At 40.7% G+C, this 14,096-nt stretch overlaps 1 protein-coding gene across 1 annotated transcript in view; it reads right to left on the bottom strand.

Annotated features, from left to right (window-relative positions):
* CYP4X1 (cytochrome P450 family 4 subfamily X member 1) overlaps positions 1-14,096 on the bottom strand; it is a 49,414-nt gene that overhangs the window by 31,674 nt on the left and 3,644 nt on the right. The window lies entirely within an intron of this gene.

Here is a 14,096-nt window from a genome sequence, read left to right as displayed (position 1 = left end):
GGGCACGACTGAGCCATTTCACTTCACTTCACTTCACTTCTGAGGTAGGAAGGTAGGTGGGCCTCGGGCTGAGCCACTGGAGCTTGTCTCTTGCTGACATTTCAGAGAAAAGACAGGGGCAGAGAGGAGCTGAGCTCTGCTAGAACAAAAAGATAAGATGACAACATATTTTTGGAATCAAGAAAATCTTCTAGACCACACATGTGCAGAAAAGATCCTCAGGGGTCAGGGAAGGGAGGAGGCACCAATCCTGCCAACCTCGCAGAGACTTTTGCGTGAATCCATCTTGGCTAAAAGATACGCATGCACATCTGAAGGACCCTGAATCAGACCAGATATGAGCAACAAGCAAGATGATTGGCCAGAGGAAACCTGGAAAATCCATGCCCTCATATAAGCAATTTAAGTCACCCCCAAAGCACGACTCTCTGAGCCCATCCATGTGTTCTTTTCACATGTACTCTGCTTCTAATAAACGCTTTACCCACCGTACTATCTTTTGCTCTTTGATGAATTCTTTCTTCAAAGAAGACAAGGACTGAGGTCCCATTTTAAGCCCACTGGCCCTCAGGGTCTAGTGGTTAAGGATTCAACACTCTAACCACCATGACCCAGATTCGATTCCTGGCCAAGGATCTAGGATCCTGCTTCAAGCTACTGCACCCCAGAGCCCCCCAGATCACTTCTAAATCACTGACAATAAGATTCATTTACATCTGCTTGTTGTATAAAGTGTGAGGGTAGAGAGGCACCTCTGTGTGTGTCTGGATGCGCCTAGCTATGCATTTGAGCACAATTGTGAGGGGCCTGACTTGCAAAGAAATCTTTAAAATTTTAAAAAAAATTTTTATTTATTTATCTAAGTTTTTGGCTGTGCTGGGTCTTCATGGCTACGTCCAAGATTTCTCTAGTTGCGGAGAGCAGGGGCTACTCTTCGTTGCATCGTGCAGGCTTCTCATTATGGTGCACTTGCTTCAGAGCATGGGCTCTAGGGTGTGTGGGCTTCAGTAGTTGTGGTACACAGGCTTAGTTAGCCCTCAGTATGTGGGATCATCCTAGAGGAGGGACTAGGGACTGAGTCCTTCCTCTGCATTGTGTCCCCTGAATTGACAGGTAGACTCTTAACCATCGTACCACCAGAGGAGTCCTGTAAAGAAATCTTAAAGCTGGCAAGTTCTTTCTTGTGTGACCAATCAGAATTTGCTGTGTGATTGTGAAAAGGTGGAAAACTTCAGCTCCCAATTTCCTGGTACCAGCTAGTAGCTCTAACCCATGAAATGTTCCCTGGATACTTTACAGGGAAAACATTTGAGAAAACATTTGAGACTCCTGAAATCTAGTTCCTGAAATATTGCAGACTCTATTTTGCTAACATTCCCACAATCAAGCCAGTGATAAGAGCCCACTGACAGTGCAAATGGTGTTTCCTAACAATGTAAATATTTATTCATTTGCAAACAATAAACAGATAAGTATTTATTAAGTGCCTATTATATGTGCCAGGTCATAGAGATGCAGAGAAATATAAAACAGGCAAGTTCTTTGCCCTGGTGGAAATTGCAACTTAATATGAGGATTATTTTTTTATATTTGAAATTGTCATGAACATCCTCAGCCATAAGCTTTCTGGTTGTACTTTTAGTAACTCTAGTCTGGGAAAAAAGGAAAGAAAGCTATTGTGAATTCTGTAATATATGAATTTATATTTTTTCATCCACAAATCTAAACACATTTGAGTTTATGTATCATATGTATTTAGGAAAGATGCTCAGAAATATTTTAAAAAGAGCTTAGTCCCCTGAGATATAGTAATAGCTAACATTTACTAAGCACTGTGATGAGCTAGGTGCTGCTGTCTACAGAAAAAAAAAAAAAAGCACAGCCTGAAAGTTGAGAATTATGTTTTATATGGTGGACAAAACTGAGGACTTAAGCCCAGGATGCAGCCTCTCAGATAGCTCTGAGAGACTGCTCTGAAGAGGTGAAGGAGAAGTCAGGATATATAGGAGTTTTTGCAACAAAGACCAGGTAGTCGAAACTTCAAAAGATTACTGTTAATTAAATAAAACCAGAAGGAATTTAGTGCTTTTCTATGCTTTATATTTCTTACTCTTTACATCACGAACCCTATAAAGCAGATACAGTTGCAATCCCATTTTACAGATGAGGAAATTGAGCCTTAGAGAAGTTAAGTAATCTCTTCCAGATTGTGTAAGAAATGGAACTTGAAGTGGTCCATTTTCAGAACCAAGTAGCTGGCCTTGGGTGGAAAATTATTAACAAACGGTTTCCCACTCAGAGCTAGCTAGTTTTGTCTTGAAAATTACTGGCAAGCTAGTCTTACCTAACCGGAGAAGGCAATGGCACCCCACTCCAGTACTCTTGCCTGGAAAATCCCATGGACAGCGGAGCCTGGTAGGCTGCAGTCCATGGGGTAGCTAAGAGTCAGACACGACTGAGTGACTTCCCTTTCACTTTTTACTTTCATGCATTGGAGAAGGAAATGGCAGCCCACTCCAGTGTTCCTGCCTGGAGAATCCCAGGGACGGGGGAGCCTGGTGGGCTTCAGGCTATGGGTTGCACAGAGTCGGACACAACTGAAGCGACTTAGCAGCAGCAGCAGCAGTCTTGTCTAACAGCTTACACCTGAAGAGTCCCTAAGCTAACAGGATGTCTGGGAAGGGATAAACAAAAATCTTTGTTGAGAACTGTGGACTTAGGATGCGAAGGGAGAAGAAAGAATACCCTATGAGACTTGGGCAATTCCAGGAAGACTGTAACCGCATCAGTTCAGTTCAGTTCAGTTCAGTCGCACAGTCTCACCTAATGAGGAACCAGGGAGGGATCTGCGAGCCAGGGAATAAGTGTTTGCTGTAACTGTCCTGGGTGTGCCTGCCCACCGGACACCCGATCTTGCAAGACTGTCATTATAAGTCTTGCTTTCACTGTGCTTCGTGTCTCTGAGTCCATCCCTTGGTTTTGGGCTGGTTGAGTGTGTTTCTCACATTGTATAGCCAGCCACTAATAGTAAGGATTCAAACTTGCATTGAACTATGGAGCCCAATAACTACTTAGTTACACAGACTTTCCCTGAATTATGTATAAGGATACACACACACACACCCACATAAACTAGGGGTGTTTACCACATAAACACTAGGTCCTCCACACTGACTGGGATACACTGGTCTACTGAATAAATGTCAGTCTACCTAGTCGGTTCTTTATAGTCAAAGATCTTTGAATGAATCAATTTATTTAGCATCTAATATATGTGTGCATTCAACAAAGTAGTTTTTCAAAATTAAAGTATAATTGATTTACAATGGTGTGTTAATTTCTGCTCTTTAGCCAAGTGACTCAGATATATATATATATATATATACTTTCTTTTTTCTGTTCTTTTCCATTGTAGTTTACCTTAGGATACTGAATATAGTTCCTTGTGCTATACAGTAGTACCCTGTTGCTTATCCATTCTGTATGTAATGGTTTGCATGCACTAAACCCAAACTCCCAGTCCATCCCTCCCCCACAGCAAACACAAGTATATTCTCTATGTCTGAGTCTGTTTCGGTTCCATAGATAGGTTCGTTTGTGTCATTTTTTAGCTTCTACATACAAGTGATTTCATATTTTATTGTCTTTCTCTTTCTGACTTACTTCACTTAGTACTATAACAAGGAAGAACAAAATCTGGCTCCATATTGGATCTGTTTCTTTTACTTTAACCTTTGCTTTCCATTGCTTTTGTTACTATAATCACTAAAAGGATGATATCCATAGCTATGAGCATACATAACACCTGCCTCAGGAACCCTGCCCTTCTGCCTGAATGCTAAACTAAAGTGCCTTTGTTGAGCTCACAGGGAAACAACCTGACCCTGCACACCTGTGAACAGCTGCAGGAAAGAAGAAATTTACACATCCCCTCCTGAGGCTGGCCAAACTAGGAGATATTTTGCAAGACTTGTGGCTATTTTACTTTACTTCTTCACCTCCTCCCCATCTCTGTTCTATAAAAGAGATAAGTATCCAGACCTCTATAAGATGGGACTCTAGAACTCTAGTCTGCCACCTTCTTGGACACACAGTTTTTCTACTGCTCCTTGCCTCAGTGCCTTGCCTCCTGATTTATTGGCCTGTGTGTGGCGAGCAGACTGAACTAGGACTCGGTAACAGTATGATAATATCTTATTCCATCCGTGTTGCTGCAAATGGCTTTATTTCATTCTTTTTTTGTGGCTTTACTCCTTGGAAGGAAAGTTATGACCAACCTAGATAGCATATTCAAAAGCAGAGACATTGCTTTGCCAACAAAGGTCCGTCTAGTCAAGGCTATGGTTTTTCCTGTGGTCATATATGGATGTGAGGGTTGGACTGTGAAGAAAGCTGAGCACCGAAGAATTGATGTTTTTGAACTGTGGTGTTGGAGAAGACTCTTGAGAGTCCCTTGGACTGCAAGGACATCCAACCAGTCCATTCTAAAGGAGATCAGTCCTGGGTGTTCTTTGGAAGGAATGATGTTAAAGCTGAAACTCCAATACTTTGGCCACCTCATGCGAAGAGCTGACTCACTGGAAAAGACTCTGATGCTGGGAGGGATTGGGGGCAGGAGGAGAAGGGAACGACAGAGGATGAGATGGCTGGATGGCATCACCGACTTGATGGACATGAGTTTGGGTGAACTCTGGGAGTTGGTGATAGACAGGGGGGCCTAGCGTGCTGCAATTCATCGGGTCGCAAAGAGTCGGACACGACTGAGTGATTGAGCTGAACTGAACATGCTATTATATAATACACCACATATTCTTTATCCATTCATCTGTTGATGAACAATTAGATTGTTTCCATTCTTGACTATTGTGAATACTGCAGCTATGAACACAGGTGTGCATTATCATTTGGGATTATACTTTTGCTTGGATGTACACCCAGGAGTGGGATTGCTCAATCCTAGAGTAATTCTATTTTTAGTTTTTGGAGAACCCCCATACTGCTTTTTTAAAATTATTTATTTATTTAATTTTGGCAGTGTTGGGTCTTTGTTGCTGTGTGGGCTTCTCGTTACCCTGGCTTCCCTTGCTGTGCAGCATGGGTTCTAGGCATGTGGGCTCCAGTGGTTGTGGCACAGGGGCTCAGCAGTTGCAGTTCCTGGGCTCTAGAGCACAGGCTCAGTTTCTCTGGGGCATGTGGAATCTTCCCCTGCCCACCCCCACCCCCACACCCCAATACTGTTTTCCATAGTGGCTGCAGCAACTCATGTTCTCACCAACAGTATAGGTGGGTTCCCTTTTCTCTATACCCTCTTCAGCAACAAAGTAGCTATTGAACACCTACTATCAGTCAAGAACTGGGTTTATAGTGGTGAGCAAAGACTCTCCTCTCACAGATCCTATATTCTAGTGGGGAGAAAGGGAATATGGATGAAAAATGTTGCCTGCCGTATCAACAAACAATGTTGCAGCCATCAAGCCATCAGTCACTACTGCTGCCCCACCCACCTCCCCCCAAACCCTGAGCCTGACTATTGGGAACTCAGGATGGGGAAGAACATGATATCAGCTGTAGATAGCTAAGGTGCACATCAAAGGAATAATTTCAATGAATCCAAACTCTTGCATTTTCCCATACACAGAAAAGCGCTAAACTCCTTATGTTGAGATACTTAGTTTTCTTCATTTTATTATTATTATTATTTTGGCCACACCACACAGCTTGTAAGATCTTAGTTCTCTGACCAGGGATGGAACCCATGCCCCTTGCAGTGGAAATGCAAAGTTCTAATCACTGGATTGCCAGGGAATTCCCCTGGTTTTCTTTAATTAATAGTAATCTTTTGATGTTCCAACCATATGATTTTTACTGCAGAACCCCTTCATACCCTTGCTCCTTGCTTACCTTTTTGGAGCAGTCTCAAGGCAATGGCACCCCACTCCAGTACTCTTGTCTGGAAAATCTCATGGATGGAGGAGCCTGGTAGGCTGCAGTCCATGGGGTCGCTAAGAGTTGGACATGACTGAGCGACTTCACTTTCATTTTTCACTTTCACGAATTGGAGAAGGAAATGGCAACCCACTCCAGTGTTCTTGCCTGGAGAATCCCAGGGATGGGGGAGCCTGGTGGGCTGCCGTCTATGGGGTTGCACAGAGTCGGACACGACTGAAGCAACTTAGCAGCAGCAGCTCAGAGCTATGTGGCTTGAAGTCCTCATAAAGTCCAATAAATTAAACACATGGAACTTATATTTCATTTAACACTTACATAGCACTTACAAAGTGCCAGACATGGTCTCAGTTCTTTTCAAATATCTAATAAGTTTATCTTCTGAAAAAGTCAATAAAAATATTAGTAATTATATTATATGTAAATAACCTAATTATTTCAAGTAAAAGACGAAAGGTATAAGATTATATTTTTTAAAAGCCTAACTATACTACTGACAAAAGACATGAGACAAAAAGTTCAAAAACTTAAAAACAAAGGATTAAAAATGTACCATTTCAATACTAGCAAAAAAGTTTGCACAGTTACACTAGTATCAGATACAGTAAAATTTAAGACAAGAAGTCTTACTAGATATAAGAAGGGACAATTCTTGTATAAAAAGGATTAGTCTACCAGAAGATATAATAATTCAAAATCTCAAAAGCTTGAAAATTGATAAAACAGAAAAGGACATTAGAACTAAAATGAGAAATAAAGAAGTTCACAATAAGACTGGAAGACTTTACCACAATGCTACTCAAAGTATGATCCATAAACCAGTCCATGATGAGATACTTATAGAAACTGAGCACAGCCCTTCAGATTTTTATAACAATTTAACATTGCTGAAATTTCTTACTTTTTTTAAAAAATGAAAACAATTGTCTACAACAGATCAGGAAAAAAAATGGCTTTTCACCACAAATGCTTTGAGAAGCACTATGTTAATATATCATTCTTAATAGCTGGTAGAACAGATCTCTTGGGCCTTTTTAGTTTTCCCAATTTCTGATTGACAGTGCCTTCTCAATTTTGGTTTGTGGATGGTGTAGAGGTGAAAATTAAACTCTAACGAGAAACAAAGGAAATGGAAGTTGAGGATGAACAGTTTAAAAAAAGTTAAACAGGTTAAATGAAAAAAAAAAATCTAGATATAGAGCAATAACTTAAAGGCTGGTTCAACCCCAAATCTCTGCTCTCTCTCCATGTCACACCCCCTTAGGTCCCACAACAGATCAGAGCTTTTATTTTCTAGAAAAACTAAACCAGAGAGACTCCAAGACTTGAAGAAACCAGACACTGTGGAGGGCAGGGATGAATCAGTGGACTAAAAATAGAGGGATTCAGTGAAAGACTGCATAACAAATGATTAGATCCCCAGCTCCCTTCCTTTTTCTGCTCCTAGAATGCCAGGAGTCACCTGGCAATCTAAGTAACAGAAAGGTAGATTCATCTCCAAGAAACTGAAAAATGAACAAATAGATACTGACAGGTTGAGTCCTCCAACAGGTTTGCTTTCATGGAAAGTTCTTGCTGTGTACACAAGACTTCAAACATCTTTAAAGCCTCACTCTAGAAAATGAAAAGACAGCCAAAGACCATCTCTCAGTTTTGGAGACAGCCTCCAAGAAAGGCATAAAGCAAAACTAACAAACTGTGGTAGCCAGCCTCCAAAATGGTCTCCAATCATCCCCCACCTTTTTATATTGTCCCTTCCTACATTGTACACACATTTGTCAATGTGACTGATTGCTTACAGTAGAAATGATGGAATAAAAGTTTCAAGATTAGGTTATGAAAGACTGCAGTTTCCATCTTAGATTCTCTAATTCTCACTCTTGCTCTCTCATATCTTACTCTGAGGGAAACAAACGGCCATGTTGAGAGTAGGGTGACTAATCTTTCCAGCTTGCCTGACTGAATGGGTTGCCAGATGCAAAACCTTCAGAACTAAAAATCAGGGGTCAACCAGGAAACCTGGAATGAGTTGGTCACCCTACTTGTGAGCAACCTTATGGAAAGGTCCATGGGGGAAAGAACTGATGCCTCTGGTTAATAGCCAGTGAGAAACTGTGGCCTGTAAACAACTGTGTAAGTGAGCTTAAGAGTGGATTCCCTAGCCCCAGTGGAGCCTTGAGATGACTATCACCCCAGCCAATCCCATGCAACCTTGGAGGAGATCCTGAGTCTCTCACAGAGAGATTCTCAAAAACTTCACAGATTGTGTGAGATAAAACCATATGTTGTTTTAAGTTGCTAAGCTTGAAGGTAATTTGCTAGGCTTTAATAGATAACTAATACACAACAGAAGAAAAAAAAACTGAAAAAGTTAGTACTTCCAAAAAAGATATGTATAGTATTTCAAGACCAGGATTCTGTAACAAAGCAGAATGTGTTAAATTGACTATAGGAATGGCCTCAATTTGTTAAAGCCTCCCTGCACTCAACACTTTGATTGTCAGTTCTCTCACACTGATTTGGCCATGTGTCTTGCTTTGGGAGAGTAGCAAGCATGACTCAGAGACTTAAAAAGCACCTGCACATTGAGACTTGCTCTCTTGCTATTCTTGAGACCCTGATACCACGTGGGCAAAGCTAGCCTAACCAGCTGAAGGATAATAAACCAGATGGAAGAGAATGAAGGCACCCAAGAGGACAGTCAGCCTTTATCTGCCCCAGTAGCTGACTGTAGTTGCATCAGTGAGCCAAACTGAAGTCAGTTGAGACTGGCTATAAGAGTAGAACCTCATAGCCTAGTTTAGCTCAAATTGCTGACCCACAGAATCATGAACTAAATAGCTGGCTGTCATCTTAAGCCACTAAGCTTCAGCTTTAGAGTGTTTTTTAAGTTAATTTATTTTTGGCTGTGATGGGTCTTCATCACCGTGTGTGGCTTTTCTCTAGTTGCAGCAAGCAGGGGCTACTCTGTTGCGGGTCACAAGCTTCTCATTACTGTGGCTTCTGTGTTGCAGAGCACAGGCTCTAGGATACACAGGCTTCAGTAGTTGTGGCTCGTGGGCTCTAGAGTGCACGCTCAGTAGTTGTGGAACATGTGGTTAGTTGCCCCACAGCATGAGTATTCTTCCCGGATCAGGGATAGAACCCATGTCCCCTGCATTGGCAGGCAGATTCCCAACCTCTGGGCTACCCAGAGACGCTCCTTAGGGAGGTTTTTTTTTTTTTTTTTTTTTTTTTTAATGCATCATAAGGTAATTGATGCAATAATGGATGAAGAATAAGACAGAGCTCTTGGTGTTTGGCAAAACTAATACAATTATGTAAAGTTAAAAAAAAAAAAAAGACAGAGCTCTTGGAAATAAAAATCATGACAGTCAAAATTTTTCAACATTTTAGTAGAAATTCTAGGAAGATAAAATCAAGAAGAAAAGATTAAAAAAAAATAGATCTAGAAGGTTTATATCCAACCAATAGGAGTTCCAGAAAGAGAGAAAAGAGAAATGGAGAGAGGTGGGGGATGTGTTGAAGAAATTGTAGTATTCACTGTAAATCTCCTGTTCCTAATTCATCATCCTTACCACCTTAATATATACCATAATTAGCACCTGCATTTATTAACCTAAGGGTTTTTCCCCTGGGCATTTGATCCTGCTTTGATGCTTGACTATCAGAGAAAAATTAATAACTTAGGAAGTGAAACCTCCTCCTTTCCAAGTATTGGAATTATGTATTTCCAAACAAAAGTGGAAGACTTATTCAGTGAAAATTATAAATCATGTTGAAAGAAATTTCAAAAGGCATAAAGAGCCTCCTGATGAAAGTGAAAGAGGAGAGTGAAAAAGTTGGCTTAAAACTCAACATTCAGAAAACTGAGATCACGGTATCCGGTCCCATCCCCAAATAGATGGGGAAACAATGGAAACAGTGAGAAACCCAATTTTCTTGGGCTCCAAAATCACTGCAGATGGTGACTGCAGCCATGAAATTAAAAGATGCTTGCTCCTTGGAAGAAAAGTTATGACCCACCTAGACAGCATATTAAAAAGCAGAGACATTACTTTGCCAACAAAGGTCCATCTAGTCAAAGCTATGGTTTTTCCAGTAGTCATGTATGGATATGAGAGTTGGACTATAAAGAAAGCTGAGTGCTGAAGAATTGATGCTTTTTAACTGTGGTGTTGGAGAAGACTCTTGAGAGTCCTTTGGACTTCAAGGAGATCCAGCCTGTCAATCAGTCAGTCAGTCCTGAATATTCATTGGAAGGACTGACGCTGAAGCTGAAACTTCAATACTTTGGCCACCTGATGCAAAGAGATGACTCATTTGAAAAGACCCTGATGTTGGGAAAGAATGAAGGCGGGAGGAGAAGGGGATGACAGAGGATGAGATAGTTTGATGGCATCACTGAGTTGATGGACATGAGCTTGAGCAAGCTCTGGGAGTCAGTGATGGACAGGAAAGCCTGGCGTGCTGCAGTCCATGGGATCGCAAAGAGTAGGACATGACTGAGCAACTGAATTTACTGAGGTGGAAACATATCCCATGTTTATGGATTGGAAGATTTAAGATGTGAATACTACCCAAAGCAATCTACAGATTCAATGCAATCTCTATCAAAATCCCAATGATGTTTTTGCAGAAATAGAAAAATTCTAGAAAATTCATTCTAAAACTCATGTGGGATAACAAAGGATTGTGAATAGCCCAAACAGTCTTCAATAGGAACAAAGCTGGATGACTCAATGTTTTTTGATTTCAAAATTCACTACAAAAGTATACTAATCAAAACAGTATGGTTCTGGTTTAAAAACAGACATATAGACAAACAGAAAAGGATAGAAAGACCAGAAATAAACCCTTCAAAATATGGTTAAATGATTTATGACAAAGGTGCCAGGACCATTACATGGGAAAATGTGCTGGAAAAATTAGATATTCACATGCAACAGAATGAAGTTGTACCCTTACCTAAAATACAAAAGATAACCCAAAATAGATCAAAGACTTCAGTTTAGTTCAGTTCAGTCACTTAGTCATGTCCTACTCTTTGCAACCCCATGAACCGTAGCACGCCAGGCCTCCCTGTCCATCACCAACTCCTGGAGTTTACCCAAACTCATGTCCATTGAGTCGATGATGCCATCCAACCATCACATCCTCTGTCATCCCCTTCTCCTCCTGCCCTCAATCTTTCCCAGCATCAGGGTTTTTTCAAACGAGTCAGCTCTTCACATCAGGTAGCCAAAGGATTGGAGTTTCAGCTTCAACATCAGTCCTTCCAATGAATATTAAGGACTGGTTGGATCTCCTTGCTGTCCAAGAGAGTGTCAAGAGTCTTCTCTGAGAGAAGACTTAAAACTATAAAATTCTTAAAAGGAAACATAGGACGAAAGCTTCACAATTTTGGATCTGGCAATAATAATCTTGGATATGACATCAAAGGCATAAGCAACAACAACAAAAAATAAATGGAACTTAATGAAATTAAAAAATTTTTGTACATGAAGAGACAGTATCAACAGAGTAAAAAGGCAACCCAAAGATTGAGAGGCAATATTAGCAATCATACATATGGGATTAATAGTTAGAATATATAGAGAACCCCTAAAACTCAACAATAAAAAAACAACCTGATTCAAAATCAACAAAGGACTAAATAGACATTTTTCCAAAGAGGAAATGAAGATGGCCAACAGGTACATGGATGCTCAACATGACTAATCATCAGAGAAATGCAAATCAAAACCACAATGAGAGATCAAGCACCACATGCCTACCAGAATAGCTATCATCAAAAAGAACAAATAACAAATGTTGGCAAGGATATGGAGAAACCCAGAGAGTCCCCATGGCAAGAGGAGTCTGGTGGGCTACAGTCCATGGGGTCACAACGCGTCTGTCATGACTGAGCAACTAAGAACACCACAGCACAGCAAACAGTGTACCCTCACATACTGTTGGTGGGAACTGTAAATTAGTGTAGCAATTGTGAAAAACAGTATGGAAGCTTCTCAAAAAACTAAAAATACAACTACTGTATGACTTTTCCACTCCTGGGTATATAGCCAAAAAAACCCAAAAACACTAATTCAAAAAGATACATGCACTCTGATGTTCATAGTAACATTATTTACAACAGCTAGGGTATGGAGAAGCAATGGCACCCCACTCCAGTACTCCTGCCTGGAAAATCCCATGGACGGAGGAGCCTGGTAGGCTGCAGTCCATGGGGTTGCTATGAGTCAGACACGACTGAGCACCTTCACTTTCACTTTTCACTTTCATGCATTGGAGGAGGAAATGGCAACCCACTCCAGTGTTCTTGCCTGGAGAATCCCAGGGACAGCGGGGCCTAGCCGGCTGCCGTCTATGGGGTCGCACAGAGTCGGACACAACTGAAGTGACTTAGCAGCAGCAGCAGCAGGGTATGGAAGCAACTTGTGTCCATCAACAGAAGAATGGATAAAGATGTGGTGTGCATATATATAATGAAATACTACTCAGCCATAAAAAGATGAACTTTTGCCATTTGCAACAGCACAAATGGACTTGGAGGGCATTAAGCAAAGTGAAATAAGTCGGTCAGAGAAAGACAACTATTGTACGATACCATTTAAATGTGGACTCTAAAGAATACAACAAACTAGTGAATAAAACAAAAAAGAAGCAGATTCACAGATATAGAGAAGAAACTAGTGTTTACCAGAGGGGAGAAAAAAGAGGGGGATGGGAAATATAGGGGTAGGAGGAAAAAAGGGTTATTATGGATTATATGAAATTATATGTATGAAACTTTTGAAAATTGTAAAGCACTACAGAATTTTAAAATTGTAAAGCACCCCTTCATGGATCATTGCCTTGTTGTGGCGAAGGGGCTCATGTAACTCAATGAAACTATGAGCCATGCCATGTAGGGCCACCCAAGGTGGAAGGGTCATAGCAGAAGGTTCTAACAAAACACGATTCACCGGAGGTGGAAATGACAAACCACCTCAATTTACTTGCCATTGAGAACTTCATAAATTGTATATAAAGGACAAAAAGATATAACCCCAAAAGATGAATGTTCCCAGGTCCGAAGGTGTCCAATATGCTACTGGGGAAGAGTGGAGGAGAACTACTATTAGCACCAAAAAGAATGAAGTGGCTGGGCCAAAATGGAAACAACGCTCAGTTGTGGATTTGTCTGGTGATGAAAGTATTGCATAGGAACATGGAATGTTAGGTAAATTACCATGGATCAAGGTAAATTGGACATGATCAAGCAGGAGATGGTAAGAATAAACATCTACATCTTAGGAATCAGTGAACTAAAATGGATGGGAATGGGTGAATTTAATTCAGACCATTATATCTATTACTGTGGGCAGGAATCCCGTAGAAGAAATGGAATAGCTCTCAAATCAACAAAAGAGTCCAATGCAGTAGTTGGGTGCAACTTCAAACATGACAGAATGATCTGGGTTCATTTCCAAGGCAAACCAATCAACATCACAGTAACCCAAGTCTATGCCCCTACCAACGATGCTGAAGAAGCTGAAGATGATCAGTTCTATGATGACCTAGAAGACCTCCTAGAACTAACACCAAAATAAGATGTTCTATTCATCATTGGCAATTGGAATGCAAAAGTAGGAAGTCAAGAGATAACTGGAATAACAGGCAAGTTTGGCCTTGGAGAACAAAATGAAGCAAGGCAAAGGGTAACTGAATTCTGTCAAGAGAATGCATTGGTCATAGCAAATGTCCTTTTTCAATGACACAAGAGACAACTTTATACATGAACATCACCAAATGGCTAATATGAAAATCAAATTGATTACACTCTTTGTAGCTGAAGATGGAGAAGCTGTATACAGTCAGCAAAAACAAAACTTGGAGCTGACTGTAGCTCAGATCATCAGCTTCTCATAACAAAATTCAGGCTTAAACGAAAAAACGTGGGGAAAACCACTAGGACAGCCAGGTATGATTTAAATCAAATCCCCTATGAACATGCAGTGGAGGTAATGAATAGATTCAAGGGATTAGAACTTGTAAACAGTGTGCTTGAAGAATTATGGATGAAGGTCCATAATATTGTACAGGAAGCAGTGAACAAAACCATCTCAAAGATAAAGAAAAGCAAGAAGGCAAAGTGGTTATCTTAG

This window comes from Bos grunniens, chromosome 3, assembly GCF_055505025.1.
Source record: "Bos grunniens cultivar Pamir isolate PY7600 chromosome 3, Bosgru_T2T1.0, whole genome shotgun sequence".
NCBI lineage: Eukaryota > Metazoa > Chordata > Mammalia > Artiodactyla > Bovidae > Bos > Bos grunniens.
This window is presented reverse-complemented; position numbering and strand designations above follow the sequence as displayed.